The sequence below is a fragment of the Manis pentadactyla genome, chromosome 10, assembly GCF_030020395.1.
Source record: "Manis pentadactyla isolate mManPen7 chromosome 10, mManPen7.hap1, whole genome shotgun sequence".
NCBI classification, from domain to species: domain Eukaryota; kingdom Metazoa; phylum Chordata; class Mammalia; order Pholidota; family Manidae; genus Manis; species Manis pentadactyla.
The window spans coordinates 84,146,137-84,161,076 of record NC_080028.1 but is presented as its reverse complement, the minus strand read 5'-3'; the positions used below and the strand labels follow the sequence as shown (position 1 = coordinate 84,161,076).

The 14,940-nt window shown below is 40.2% G+C and overlaps 1 pseudogene; it reads left to right on the top strand.

The window, feature by feature from the left end:
* Positions 1-9,591: 9,591 nt before the first annotated feature.
* LOC118933239 (U6 spliceosomal RNA) lies at positions 9,592-9,690 on the top strand (annotated as a pseudogene).
* Positions 9,691-14,940: the final 5,250 nt, after the last annotated feature.

The window sequence follows — 14,940 nt, the reverse complement described above, 5'->3', positions numbered from 1 at the left end:
GTCTACCTCTGGTTTGTCCAACTTGGGTCCAAATGGCCACAAATAGGGCAAAAGAGTCAGCACAATTGAGGTGATTCCTGACGAAGCCCCATGAATCTGTTCTATCCTATGAAGGAGGGGTTGTGGCAGAAGGAAGGAAGGGTGCTGGACAGTGACAAGCTGATGTCCACGGAATAGTTCTTTTGATGAACAGAGCAGTGAAGTTAAAAAGGCATATGGCTTACTTGCACAGTAGGATTTGCAGCAGCACTACTTACAGCTGCCAAAAGGGGGAAACAACTCAAATGCCCGTCAGCAGATGAATGGATAAATTAAATGGGATTTATACACACAATGGATGTTATTTGGCCTCAAAAAGGAAAGAAATTCTGACACATGCTACAACATGAAGGAACCTTGAGGACATTATGTGAAATAAGCCAGTTACAAAAATACAAATATTGTATAATTCCATTTATATGTGGTACCTAGAACAGGCAAATCCATAGAGGCAAAAAGTAGAATAGAGGTTACCAGGGGATGGTGGAAAGGGGAATGGGAGTTATTGTTTAGTGAGTACAGAATTTCCACTTGAGATGATAAATAATTTCTCAAAATGGATAGTGGTGATGATTGCACATCTGTGAATATATTTAATGTCAGTGAATTGTGTACTTAAAAAGTGCTATAATGGTGATTTTCCAGGTTTCCCCAGAGAAACAGAACCAATAGGATGGATATATATATAAGGAGATTTAGGTAACACACTGGTTTATGCAGTTATGGAGACTGAGAAGTCCAGGCCCAGGAGAACTGAGGTGTAAGTTCCAGTCTGAGTCTGAGAACAAAAGAAGGAGAGGACCAATGTCCCAACTCAAAGACAGTGAGGCAGAGAGAACTTTCTTATTCAGGCTTTTATTCTATTCAGGTCTTCAATGGGTTGGATGAGGCCTACCCACACTGGGTAGGGAAATCTGCTTTATTCAGTTCCCTAACTCAGATTTAATCTCATCCAGAAACAACCTCACAGACATATCCAGAAATAATGTTTAACCAAAGACCTGAGCACCCCATGACCAATATTATGTAATGTATATTTTACCACAATAAAAAACAAAGGCATTGGCGTGACTTTCACCCATGGCCAAAATAGAGTAACTGAGATGACATTACCCTCCTGCCCAGGACAAAAAAAAAAAGACTAAATACATGAAACAATGATTTTGAAGACACCAGACATAAGACAGTGAAGGATAGTGATCCCTGTAAGATGGAAATAGCATGAGTTTAAAACAGCCCCAGCCTATGGCATTGAGAGTTTCCAAGATGCAGCACAGGCAGGGGGAAGGCAGAGCCTGGTGGACTCTCTGAGTTGAGAAGATAGACCTCAGAGTCCAAGAAGACCAAGGCATCTAGAGTTCACAGGGAAGACTACCTGGGATTAGAAAGCTGTACACAGAGAGAACTCTAAAGAGCTGCAGAAGACTTCCCTTGAGTACTAGGTGCATGAGTGTGAAGAAAGTACATGACACCAGAGAAAGAACTGTGTGAAAGTATTAGTTAGAATAGTGCCTGGAATTCATATAGGATGGTAATGGTCCCTGCTGCCATCCATCCAGACAGAAAAAACTCATACATTATGAAGTAGTTGGCAAAGTACTTAAAGGTCTTGCCTCCACCATAGGGAATAATTAGCCTTAGACTGAGCACTGTTCTGGGCCTGCCTAACAAATCATAAAAGTAACACGTGTCCAAGTAATTTCACTATATCCTAGATCAAAGTGCAAGATTTATATGAATAAAAAATATCCAACAACCAAGATGGTAAAATTTACAATGTCTGGCATCCAATAAAAGATTACCAGTTATGCAAAGGGGCAGGAAAACGTACTGAGAAGAATAACCAATGAATTATTGAATGTGACCCAGAACTGGAAGAAATTTTAGAATTAGAGTGACATTAAAATAGTAATTATAACTGAGCTAAATATGTTGAAAAAGTTAAGAGAGATGGAAGAATAGAAAGCTGATTAAAGATGGTGGCATGAGAGGTGAGAGAGAGGCCTCCTTCCAAAACCACATATAATATGAAAATATAATTAATACAACTAATCCTGAAAGAACAACAGGAAAGAGGGCTGCACCATACTGCATACACCTGGAGGAAAGAATAAGCCTCATGTAACAGGGTAATGTACTAAAGCCATGGCCCAGTGAGACCCAAGCCCTTCCCCCATCCCAGCTCACTGGCAGGAAGAAAAGAAACAGAGTGGGGAGTGAGTGGAGGCCTGGGACTGCTGAATACCTAACTCCGGAGATCTGCTCTGGGAACACAAACCTACATTTCATGGTGTTCTCATGATGAGAGGGATTGGAAAGCTAAGACAGGCAGAATACCTGGGGAGACTGAGATTCCAGCTGCTTGTGGAAAACAGGTATTCATATCTGGCTGCTCTGGGACGAAAGAAAGGCGGGAAGTATGAGAGACTTCCTAACAGTGAGAGGGTTGCTAAAGAGCAAGGATTGCACAGACCTTACTGATCAGGAGAAAGGATAGGTAGACAAAATTGTCTGGGTGCACTCTCTTCAGCAGGTTGGGAACTTTCACGATCTTCAGGCACCCCAGTGCCATGGCTGGCTTTGCAGCTCCAAGGCCCTCCTCCATTATATGCAGCCTGCTATGCCTTTCTCCCAAACAGCCCCACCTGGCTTGCAAACCAGCAAACCCTACCCTGGTGTTAGGCCAACCAGAGGGAAGCCCCACCTACAGCAGCTACAAACGCAAAGCATAGAGGCTTATACCTGTGTGCTCGGCCCACTGGATCAGGCAGTGGAGACAGGCATAGCAGCCAGGGAAACGGAAACAGCTCTTTCTTCCCCCCAGGCACCAACACCGCTCCCCTGTGACCCCTGACATTGCTCCAGTGGCTGAGCAGCTCCATAGAGTAGAGCTTCTGGGCACTAGAGGGTGCCACATACAAATATGAAGTGTCAAAGGAACTTGGTTCAAAGCAAAATTATGAATACACCTGAGAAAGATTCAAATGAAATTGACCTCAAGAATCTTCCTGAAAGAGATTTTAAAATGAAAATCATAAACATGCTCATGGAGGTACAGAAAAATATTCAAGAATTCAGGAATGAATTCCAGTCGGAGATCCAATCATTATGGAACACAGTATCAGAAATGAAACACACAATGGAAGGTTTTAAAAGCAGATTAGAGAGGGAGGGGCTCAAGATGGTGGCGTGAGTAGAGTGGCAGAAATATCCTCCCAAAACCATATGTATTTTTGAAAATACAACAAACACAACTATTCCTAAAACAGAGACCAGAGGATACAGTACAACAGCCATGCTACATCTACATCAACAAGAACTCAACATCTCATGAAGGGGGTAAGATACAAAGCCGTGACCCGGCGGGACCTGAGCACTCCCCCCACCCTAGCTCATTGGCGGGAGGAAAAAAGTCAGAGTGGGGAGGGAGTGGAAGCACAGGACTACTAAATAACCAGCCCTAGTAATCTGCATCAGGAGCACAGGTCTGCTGGATATTAGAGAAACAGAAGGGTAGGGTCCGAGATGGAGACTGTGAGCAGGTCCCCATAGCCGGCCCCTCTGGGACAAGAGAAAAGCAGGCGCTTTTAAAAAGTCTTAAAGGGACAAGGGCTCAACAGCTGAACAAAATAATCCCAGCACACTCAGCCCAGAGGCTGGGAATCTTGAGGAAGCCCCGAAGCTCCTCACAGTGATAAGCAGCCTCCCATTTGTTCCCTCTGGCTAGCGCTGAAAGCAGACTGGCTGACACGTCACAGCTGCAGAGCAGCCTGAGAGAGGCTCCACTCACAGCAACCACATAGAGTCTCCTCCCAGTGTGAAGCAAACCAGGACAGGCAGTCAAAGCCAGAACAAGGTCTGGAAGGGATGAAGGGTTGCCGTTCTTGCAAGAGAACACACCCAGCACAGCTGCGACTCCCCACAGTGCACTAGGCTGTCCTGAGGGTCGCCCCGCCCACAGCAGCTCAGATTATCCCAGAGGCTGCTCCCAGTGTGTGGGTAACCAGCACAGGCAGCAGAGAAAAGCAAGGTGACCAACAAGCAGGAAGGGATTTTGTTCTCCCAGCTGACACACATACCACCTGCCTGCAACCACTTCTATTGCCATGAAAAAAGCAGAAGAATCTGGTCCAATCAAAAATCACTCAGACAACCAAGAGACAGGGCCTGGTGAGATAGATATAAACAATATTCCTGAAAAAGAAAACAAAATAAAGGTCATAACCACACTGATGGACCTGCAGAGAAATATGCAAGAGCTAAGGGATGAAGTCTGGAGGGAGATAACAGAAATGAGACAATTGATAGAAGGAATTAAGAAAAGACTGGACGAAGTGCAAGAGACTGTTAATGGAACAGATATCAGAGAACAGGAATACAGAGAAGCTGAGGCAGAGAGAGATAAAAGGATCTCTAGGAATGAAATAATATTAAGAGAACTGTGTGACCAATCCAAACAGAACAATATTCACATTATAGGGGTACCAAAAGAAGAAGAGAGAGAAAAGGGGATAGAAAGTGTCATTGAAGAAATAATTGCTGAAAATTTTGCCAAGCTAGGGAAGGAAATAGTCTCTCAGACCATGGAAGCCCACAGATCTCCCAACACAAGGGACCCAAAGAGGATGACACCAAAACATATAATATAAAATGGCAAAGATCAAAGACAAGGACAGAGGATTAAATGCAGCCAGAGAGAGAAAAAAATTACCTATAAAGGAAAACTCATCGGGTTATCATCAGACTTCTCAACAGAAATGTTACAGGCCAGAAGAGAGTGGCATGATATATTTAATGCAATGAAACAGAAGGACCTTGAACCAAGAATACTGTATCCAGCACGATTATCATTTAAATATGAAGGAGGGATTAAACAATTTCCAGACAAGCAAAAGTTGAGGGAATTTGCCTCCCACAAACCACCTCTACAGGGTATTTTAAAGGGGCTGCTCTAGATGGAAGCACTTCTAAGGCTAAATAGATGTCATCAGAGAAAATAAAATCACACCAAAGAAAGCAGAACAACTACATACTAACTAAAGGCAAAAAATAAAATCAACTATTCACAAAAAGAGCCAAAGAAAACACAAAAGAGTACAGAATAAAACACCTAACATATAAAGAATGGAGGAGGAGTAATAAGAAGGGAGAGAAATAAAAAATCATCAGACTGTGTTTATAATAGCTTAGTAAGCAAGTTAAATTAGACAGGAAGATAGTAAATAAGCTACCCTTGAATCTTTGGTAACCACAAATCCAAAGCCTGCAATGGCAGTAAGTACATATCTATCGATAATCACCCTAAATGTAAATGGACTGAATACATCAATCAAAAGACACAGAGTAATAGAATGGATTAAAAAGCAAGATCCATCTATATGCTGCTTACAAGAGACTCACTTTAAACCCAAAGATATACACAGACTAAAAGTGAAGGGATGGAAAAGATACTTCATACAACTAATAGGGAGAAAAAAGCAGGAGTTGCAGTACTTGTATCAGACAAAATAGACTTCAAAACAAAGAAAGTAAGAAGAGATAAAGAAGGACATTACATAATGATAAAGGGGAGAGTCCAACAAGAGCATATAACAATTATAAGTATATATGCACCCAACACAGGATCACTTACATATGTGAAACAAATACAGAATTAAAGGAGGAAACAAAATGCAATTCATTTTAGGAAACTTCAACACACCACTCACTCCAAACGAGAGATCCAACAGTCAGAAAATAAGTAAGGACACAGAGGCACTGAACAACACACTAGAACAGATTGACTTAACAGACATCTACAGAACTCTACACCCAAAAGCAGCAGGATACACATTCTTCTCAAGTGCACATGGAACATTTTCAAGAACAGATCACATACTAGGCCACAAAAAGAGCCTCGGTAAATTCAAAAAGATTCAAATTGTACTAACCAGTTTCTCATACCACAAAGCTAAGAAATTAGAAATAAATTACACAAAGAAAATGAAAAATCCCACAAACATGTGGAGGCTTCACAACAGGCTCCTAAATAACCAATGGATCAATGACCAAATAAAAACAGAGATCAAGCAATATATGGAGACAAATGACAACAATAATTCAACAACATAAAACCTGTGGGACACAGTGAAGACAGTGTTAAGAGGAAAGCATATTGCAATACAGGCCTACCTCAGGAAAGAAGAAAAATCCCATACAAGCAGTCTAAACTCACAATTAATGAAACTAGAAAAAGAAGAAGAAATGAGGCCCAAAGTCAGTAGAAGGGGGGACATAATAAAGATTAGAGCAGAAATAAATAAAATTGAGAAATATAAAACAGTAGAATCAATAAAAGCAAGATCTGGTTCTTTGAGGAAATAAACAAAATAGAATAACCCCCCTAGCCAGACTTATCAAGAAAAAAAGAGAGTCTACACACATAAACAGAATCAGAAATGCAAAAGGAAAAATCACTATGGACACCACAGAAATACAAAGAATTATTAGAGAATATTATGAAAATTTATATGCTAAGAAACTGGATAACCTAGAAGAAATGGACAACTTTCTATAAAAATACAACCTTCCATGGCTGACCCAGATAGAAACAGGAAATCTGCACAGACCAATTACCAGCAACGAAATTGAATTGGTAATCAGAACACTACCTAATAACAAAATACCTGGACCAGATGGCTTCACCACTGAATTTTATCAAACACTTAGTGAAGACCTAATACCCACCCTCCTTAAAGTTTTCCAAAACTAGAAGAAGAAGGAATGCTCACAAACTCATTCTATGAGGCTAGCGACACTCTAATACCAAACCCAGGCAAAGACACCACAAAAAAAGAAAATTACAGACCAATATCCCTGACGAACATAGATGCAAAAATACTCAACAAAATACTAGCAAACCAAATTCAACAATACATCAAAAAGATCATCCATCATGATCAAATGGAATTCATCAAGGGATGCAAGGATGGTACCACATCCGAAAATCCATCAGCATCATCCACCACATCAATAAAAGGAAGGACAAAAACCACATGATCATCTCCATAGATGCTGAAAAAGCATTTGAGAAAATTCAACATCCATTCATGATAAAAACTCAACAAAATGGGTAGAGAGGGCAAACACCCCAACATAATAAAGGCCATATATGACAAACCCACAGGCAACATTATACTTAACAGTGAGAAGCTGAAAGCTTTTCCTTTAAGATCTGGAAGAAGACAAGGATGCCCACTCTCCCCACTTTTATTTAACATAGTAGTGGAGGTCCTAGCCATGGAAATCAGACAACACAAAGAAATGAAAGGCATCGAAACTGGCAAGGAATAAGTTTAAATGTCACTGTTTGCAGATGACATGATATTGTACATAAAAACCCTAAAGAATCAACTCCAAAACTACTAGATCTAATATCTGAATTCAGCAAAGTTGCAGGATACAAAATTAATACAGAGAAATCTGTTGAATTCCTATACACTAATCATAAACTAGCAGAAAGAGAAATCAGGAAAACAATTCCATCCAGAATTGCATCAAAAAAAATAAAATATCTAGAAATAAACCTAACAAAGGAAGTGAAACACTTATACTCTGAAAACCACAAGACACTCATGAGGGAAAATAAAGAAGATACCAATAAATGGAAACACAACTCGTGTTCATGGATTGGAAGACTTAATATTGTCAAATGGCTATCCTGCCTAAGCCAATCTATAGATTCAGTGCAATCCCTATCAAAATACCAACAGCGTTCTTCAACGAACTAGAGCAAATAGTTCTAAAATTCATATGGAACCACGAAAGACTCTGAATAGCCAAAGCAATCTTGAGAAGGAAGAATAAAGCTGGGGGGATTATGCTCCCCAAATTCAAGCTCTACTACAAAGCCACAGTAATCAATAATTGGTACTGGCACAAGAACAGATGCATAGACCAAGGGAAAAGACTGGAGAGCCCAGATATAAAGCATGTAATGGTCAATTAATATATGACAAAGGAGCCATGGACATACAATGTGGAAGTAACAGTCTCTTCAACAACTGCTGTTGGCAAAACTGGACAGCTACATGCAAGAGAATGAAAGTGGATTATAGTCTAACCCCATACACAAAAGTAAACTCGAAATGGATAAAAGACTTGAATGTAAGTCATGAAATCATAAACCCCTTAGAAGAAAACATAGGCAAAAATCTCGAATATAAACATGAGCAACTTTTTCCTGAGCACATCTCCTCGAGCAAGGGAAACAAAAGCAAAAATAAACACATGGGATTACACGAAACTAAGAAGTTTCTGTACAGCAAAGTACACCATCAAGAGAACAAGGCGTCCTATAGTATGGGAGAATATATTTGTGAACAACAGATCCAACAAGGGGTTAACATCCAAAATATATAAAGAACTCGCACACCTCAACACCCAAAAAGCAAATAAGCTGATTAAAAAATTGGCAGAGGATATGAAGAGAAAATTCTCCAAAGAAGAAATTCAGATGGCCAACAGGCACACAAAAAGGTGCTCCATATCACTAATCATCAAGGAAATGCAAATAAAAACCACAATGAGATATCACCTCACACCAGTTTAGATGGTCAGTATCAAAAAGACTAAGAACAACAGATGCTGGTGAGAATGCAGAGAAAGGGGAACTCTCCTACACTGGAGGGGATGATATTATGGGTGAATGTTGAACTATTTTGTTGTGTATTTGAAACCATCATAGGTTTGTATATCAAGATACTTTAATTAAAAAAAAAAACAAGAACCCAAAGGCTCTTGAAGCCAGCCAGAAAAGAAAAAGCAAAACAAACCCAAAGCTAGCAGAACGAAGGAAATAATAAAGATTAGAGCATAGATAAATGAAGTAAAGAATAGTAAAACAATAAACTCAACAAAAAAGTTGATTCTTTGAGGATTTTTTAACTTGAAAATTCTGCAGTTAAAAGTGAGAGAAGTCACAAAAAAATCAGAAATGAAAGTGGGGACATTGCTACCAACCTTACAGAAATGAAAAACACTGTAAGAAAATACTACAAATAAATGTACACCAATAAATTAGATACAAGGTGAGAGTGACAAACTACGACACTTGATTCAAAAAGGAATAGGAAATCTGAAGAGAACTATAACAAGTGAAGAGATTTTATTTATAATAAAAATTCTTGCAAGAAGGGAACTCCAATTCCAGATGGCTTCACTGGTGAATTCTACCAAACATTTAAAGAATAACAAATCTTCCTCAAACTCTTTCAAAAACAAGAAGAAAAAAGGAAATACTTTGTAACTCATTCAATAAGGGAAGAATTACCCTGACACCAACGTCAGACCAAGACTTCACAAGAGAAGAAAATTACACACCAATATTCCATTTGGGTACAGATACAAAAATTCTCCAAGAAAATACTAGTAAATCAACTCCAATGGCATATAGACCATGACCAAATGGGATTTATCCCAGAAATGACAAGATTGTTCAACATACAAAAATCAGTGTATATGCTCACTTTGGCAGCACATATACTTAAAATGACAAATAAATAAATAAACAGATAGATAGATAAATAAATAAATATGAAACAATACAGAGGAGAACAGTATGGGCCCTGTGCAAGGATGACACACAAATTTGGAGAGAGTTCCATAGTTTTAAAAATCAATGTAGGCAAGGGAAACAAAAGCAAAAATTAACAAGTGGGACTATATCAAGCTGAAAAGCTTCTGTACAGCAAAGGACACCATCAATAGAACAAAAAGGCATCCTACAGTATGGGAGAATATATTCATAAATGACAGATCCGATAAAGGGTTGACATCCAAAATATATAAAGAGTTCATGCACCTCAACAACAAAAAGCAAATAATCCAATTGAAAATTGGGTAGAGGAGCTGAACGGACACTTCTCCAAAGAAGAAATTCAGATGGACAACAGACACATGAAAAGATGCTCCACATCGCTCGTCATCAGAGAAATGCAAATTAAAACCACAATGAGATGTCACTTCACACCAGTAAGGATTGCCACCATCCAAAAGACAAACAACAACAAATGTTGGCGAGGTTGTGGAGAAAGGGGAACCCTCCTACACTGCTGGTGGGAATGTAAATTAGTTCAACCATTGTGGAAAGCAGTATGGAGGTTCCTCAAAAAGCTCAAAATAGAAATACCATTTGACCCAGGACTCCCACTTCTAGGAATTTACCCTAAGAATGCAGCACTCCAGTTTGAAAAAGACAGATGCACCCCTATGTTTATTGCAGCACTATTTACAATAGCCAAGAAATGGAAGCAACCTAAGTGTCCACCAGTAGATGAATGGATAAGGAAGATGTGGTACATATACACAATGGAATATTATTCAGCCATAAGAAGAAGACAAATCCTACCATTTGCAACAACATGGATGGAGCTAGAGGGTATTATGCTCACTGAAATAAGCCAGGTAGAGAAAGAGAAGTACCAAATGATTTCATTCATATGTGGAATATAAGAACAAAGGAAAAACTGAAGGAACAAAACAGCAGCAGACTCACAGAACCCAAGAAAGGATTAACAGTTACCAAAAGGAAGGGACTGGGGAGTATGGGTGGGAAAGGAGGGAGAAGTTGGGGGAGAAGAAAGGGGGCCTTATGATTAGCATGTATAATGTGTGGGGGGGCATGGGGAGGGCTGTGCAACACAGAGAAGACAAGTAGTGATTCTATAGCATTTACTATGCTGATGGACAGTGACTGTAACGGGGTATGTGGGAGGGACTTGATGATGATGGGAGTCTGGTAAACATAATGTTCCTCATGTAATTGTAGATTAATGATACAAAAAAATCAATGTTATACATCCATTAGGAGAATGAAGTAAGAAAAACACACATTCCTCTCAATTGATGCAGTAACACATTTGACAAAAATCGACATCCTTTCATGATAAAAACATTCAGTAAACCAGGAATAGAAGGGATGCTGCTCAACATGGTAAAATGCATTAATGAAAACCCACAGCTAAAATCCTACTCAATGGTGAAACTCTGAAAACTTTCCCTGTAAGATCAAGAATGCTGACTTTCACCACAGCTCTTCAAAATTATATGGAAAGTTCTAGCCAGAGCAATTAAACAAGGAAAAGAAATAAAAAGCATTCAAATTGGAAAAAAAAGAAATAAAACTATCTCTATTCATAGATGACATGATCCTATATATAGAAAATCTCAAACATTCCACAAAAAAATTACTATTGCTTATAAGTTCAGCAAAGTTTCAGGGTACAAGATTAGCAGACAGAAGTCATCTTCTGTACATCAGCTATAACCATCCAAAAGGATAATTGAGAACACAATTCCATTTACAGTGTCATTAAAAAGGAAATACCGGTGAGGAGGAGCCAAGATGGCGGCTTGAGTAGGGCAGCGGAAATCTCCTCCCAAAACCATACACATACATATATACATATATTTTTTTCTTGTCATGGTGGTTTTTTTTGTATCATTAATCTACAATTACATGAGGAACATTACTAGGCTCCCCCCTTCACCAAGTCCCCCCGACAAACGCCATTACAGTCACTGTCCATCAGCGTTATAGGATACTGTAGAGTAACTACTTGTCTTTTCTGTGTTGCACAGCCCTCCCCATGCCTCCCTGCAGATTATACATGCTAATCATAATGCCCCCTTTCTTCCCCCCGCCCCCGTATCCCTCCCTTCTCACCCATCCTCCCCAGTCCCTTTCCCTTTGATAACTGTTAGTCCTTTCTTGGGTTCTGTGATTCTGCCGCTGTTTTGTTCCTTCAGTTTTTTCTTTGTTGTTATACTACACATATGAGTGAAATCATTTGGTACTTGTCGTTCTCCACCTGGCTTATTTCACTGAGCATAATATACCCTCTAGCTCCATCCATGTTGTCACAAGTGGTAGGATATGTTTTCTTCTTATGGCTGAATAATATTCCATTGTGTATATGTACCACATCTTCTTTATCCATTCATCTACTGACGGATACTTAGTTGCTACCATTTCATAGCTATTGTAAATAATGCTGTGATAAACAAAGGGGTGCGTCTGTCTTTTTCAAACTGGAGTGCTGAATTCCTAGGGTAAATTCCTAGAAGTGGAATTCCTGGGTCAAATGGTATTTCTATTTTGAGCTTTTTGAGGGACCTCCATACTGCTTTCCACAATGGTTGAACTAATTTACATTCCCACCAGCAGTGTAGGAGGGTTCCAATTTCTCCACGACCTCACCAACATTTGTTGTTTGTTTTATATTTTTTAAAATACAACAAATACAACTATTCCTAAAAGAGAGACCAGTGGATACAGTACAACAGCTAAGCTACATCTACATCAGGGGGAACTCAGCATCTCGTGAAGGGGTAAGATAGAAGCCGTGGACTGGTGGGACCCAAGTGCACTCCCCACTCCAGCTCACCAGGAGGAGGAAAGGAGTCAGAGCAGGGAGGGAGTGAAAGCCCAGGACTGCTAAACAAGCAGCTCTAGTAATCTGCACCAGGAGTGCAGACACATACTGCATGGTGTGCTGGATATTAGAGAAATGGAAAAGCAAAATCTGTGAGTGAGTCCCCGAAACCAGCACCACTGGGAGAAAAGAAAAGCAAGTGCTTTTAGAAAGTCTTAAAGGGGCAGGGACTTCACAGCTAGATGGAGGCATCCTGGCACACTCAGCCCAGAAGCTGGGAATCCTGGGGAACTTCAAGTCCCCTAACCCCCTGGGCAGCAGTGCAGCTCTGAAGTCCCTCATGGCAGTAACCAGCTTGCCAGTCATTACCCTGGCTGGCATGGCCCCCGACACAGTGGTACAGCAGCTGGAGAGCTGCGGTGGAGCAGCCGGGGGCAGCCGTTCCCCCAGCAGCCTCCCAGAATCTCCTCCCAGTGCACAGCCACCTGGGCTAAACCCAAAGGCCACCGCTGGCATGCAGCTGCCTGGCACAGGAAGAAGAAACTGGGGCAAGGCATGAAGGAGCATCCCTCTCGCAGGAGAGCACACCCAGCATGCAGGCCACTCTCTGCAGGGCTCTGGGCTACCCTGATGGTGACCCTGTCCATGGCAGCTTAGGTGATTAATCTGGAGGCTGCTGCAGGAGGGTAGGTAACAGACACAGGCAGTGGAGAAGGGCAAGGCAACCAGCAAGCAGGAAAGGACTTTGTTCTCCCAGCTGACACACATGCGACTTGCCTACAGCTACCTCTATCACCATGAAAAGACAGAAGAATCTGGTCCAGTCCAGAATTAACAAGACAACCCCTGAGAAAGGGCCTGGAGAGATAGATTTAACCAATCTTCCTGAAAAAGAATTTAAAATAAAGGTCATAACCATGCTTGTGGACATGCAGAGAAATATGCCAGAGCTAAAGGATCAAGTTAGGAGGGAGAAAACAAAAATAAAATAATCTCTGGAAGGACTTAAGAGCAGACTGAATGAGGTGCAAGAGGCTGTTAATGGAACAGAAATGATACATAATGATAAAGGGGTCAGTCCAACAGGAATATAGAGAAGCTGAGGAAGAGAGAGATAAAAAGATCTCCAGGAATGAAAGAATATTAAGAGAACTGTGTGACCAATCCAAACAGAACAATATTCGCATTATAGGAGTACCAGAAGAAGAAGAAGAGAGAAAAAGGGATAGAAAGTGTATTTGAAGAAATAATTGCTGAAAACTTCCCCAAACTGGGGGAGGAAATAGTCTCTCAGATCATGGAGGCCCACAGATCTCCTAACACAAGGGACGCAAGGTGGATAACACCAAGACATATAATAATTAAAATGACAATGATCAAAGACAAGGACAGAGTATTAAAATCAGCCAGAGGGAAAAAAAGGTCTTCTACAAAGGAAAACCCATCAGGCTATCATCAGAATTCTCAACAGAAACCTTACAGGCCAGAAGAGAATGGCATGATATACTTAATGCAATGAAACAGAAGGACCTTGAACCAAGAATACTGTATCCAGCACGATTATCATTTAAATATGAAGGAGGGATTAAACAATTTCCAGACAAGCAAAAGTTGAGGGAATTTGCCTCCCACAAACCACCTCTACAGGGTATTTTAAAGGGACTTCTCTAGATAGAAGCACTCCTAAGGCTAAATAGATGTCACCAGAGAAAATAAAATCACAGCAAAGAAAGCAGACCAACCAAATACAAACTAAAGGCAAAAAATAAAATCAACTATACACAAAAGCAGTCAAAGGAAACACAAAAGCGTACAGATTAAAACACGTAACATATAAAGAATGGAGGAGGAGGAATAAGAAGGGAGAGAAATAATGAATCATCAGACTGTGTTTATAATAGCTTAATAAGCGAGTTAAGTTAGATGGTTAGATAGTAAAGAAGCTACCCTTGAACCTTGGTAGCCACGAATCTAAAGCCTGCAATGGCAATAAGTGCATATCTTTCAAAAATCACCCTAATTGTAAATGGACTGAATGCACCAATCAAAAGATACAGAGTAATGGAATGGATAAAAAAGCAAGATCCACCTATATGCTGCTTACAAGAGACTCACCTCAAACCCAAAGACATACACAGACTAAAAGTCAAGGGATGGAAAAAGATTTTTCATGCATACAACAGGGAGAAAAAAAGCAGGTATTGCAGTACTGGCATCAGATAAAATAGACTTCAAAACAAAGAAAGTAACAAGAGATAAAGAAGGACATTACATAATGATAAAGGGGTCAGTCCAACAACAGGATATAAGCATTATAAATACAGAGGAGCACCAACATATGTGAAACAAATACTAACAGAATTAAAGGAGGAAATAGAATGCAATGCATTCGTTCTAGGAGACTTCAACACACCACTCACTCCAAAGGACAGATCCACCAGACAGAAAATAAGTAAGGACACAGTGGCACTGACACACTAGAACAGAT